Source organism: Protopterus annectens, unplaced genomic scaffold (genome assembly GCF_019279795.1).
Source record: "Protopterus annectens isolate FY-2018-M unplaced genomic scaffold, PAN1.0 ctg70836_obj.part0, whole genome shotgun sequence".
Taxonomy (NCBI): Eukaryota; Metazoa; Chordata; order Ceratodontiformes; family Protopteridae; genus Protopterus; species Protopterus annectens.
Window position 1 is genome coordinate 4,571 of NW_025058482.1, and position 1,534 is coordinate 6,104.

General features: G+C 38.9%; 1 non-coding gene across 1 annotated transcript; it reads left to right on the forward strand.

The window, feature by feature from the left end:
- Positions 1–286: 286 nt before the first annotated feature.
- On the forward strand, positions 287–647 carry LOC122792119. The gene has a single exon (XR_006363289.1).
- Positions 648–1,534: the final 887 nt, after the last annotated feature.

The window sequence follows — 1,534 nt, forward strand, 5'->3', positions numbered from 1 at the left end:
TTGATTTGACCTTCTTGCAGTCCATGGAATTTTCAAAGGTTTTCTCCAAACCACATTTCAAAAGCATGATTTTCCAGCTCACTACTTTACTTACAGTCATGGACACATAACAATACTGTCATGGCGGTTAGGCATAGGCTAATCTACGAGAAGGCACTGTAAAGCTTTTGCTTATTTTTTTTTATTTTAATTGCATTCTTTCTTCCCAGTGCTTGTAGCAGGTGCTAAAGAAAGAATGTACTAACTAAACTAATTAAATAAAATAAAAAATACAAGCAAGTTCACTGAGCCATGGAGGGGTCGCCTCATTTACATCTGCAGCAGGTCGACGGTATTAGCGTCTTTAAAGATGAATGCAGTGATAGTGTGTGTGCTAGTGAATGTCTGTGAATGGGTGGTTTGTTGTTACTGTGAGTGTTTTCTTCATTTGTCTAATCTACACGCTGATCTTATTCGATCGGCTGGTGTCCGCCAGCTTGAAATGAAGACTTCTCCAGCTGATGGTCATCCTTCAATGCGCTGAACAGAAGCGTGCCTGACACAAAGTTCAGAGGTATGATCGATCAGATATACTAGGCCAGGGTGGCTTGTATCCTCACGGGTTTGAGGCAAACTTGGCCCATGAGTATAGAGCGATTCTGATCTGAGCTTGTATTTATTTATCGTGAAATTGCATTGAGAGCATTTAAACTTGGCGTAGTTAAGCATACTGATTATTATTAATTGCCTTAACTAAAGAGCGTTTCTTATCGGTTCACTATTGCTTTAAAGAAAAGCTTGAGTGTGCTAATGTTTTAAGTGCTCTGTCTGTTGTAGGAAAAGTTCATCTGTATGTGTTACAATGGCTGGTTTGTGGGAAACAGCAGTTCTCTTTAATTGGTTGTTAAATATCATTAAAACGACTTGAGCGTTCATAGATGTTGGAATGTTTTGCAGGTTAAGATGAGTTCATTAACTGATCCATTACTGTATCAGTGGACAGATCTATGTAGTGTTCCTACTAGAGTCATCATGGTGTGCATGGCTGCATTACAACGACAATGTGTGTCTGTACATTTTGGTTCTGAACTGCATTAAACAAGGAAACTTGCATTATATTTTGAGGGGAGGAAGAAATGGGCTTGTGTACATTTAATATTTTTCATCTGTTATGCACGATGCAGACCAGGTTGTCACTCAATTGACACAAAGTCTCGAATAACTGGTGAGGCCCTTCACAATATCGCCTTCCTTCATGAAAGTTGTAATTGTTAGGTTTTGTGCGTAATCCATGATTTTTATCATTATGTTTATAGTTGCTCTGCATGTTAAACTAAGGGACTCTTTCCCCTAGTCTTCTGCTCTTTCCAAAGGCCCATTGCATATTTTAAGTTGATTACTGATGTCTTTAAATGTATGCCTGTTTTATTTTTAATTTGTTCCTGGTTCTCGGTGAGACATTACAGCTATCCCCAAGTTGACTGAATACAGCCCATTACAAGGAAGTCAGAAAGGTACTGTCAATAGGAGGTACACCTAGCACTTAAGATCCCAA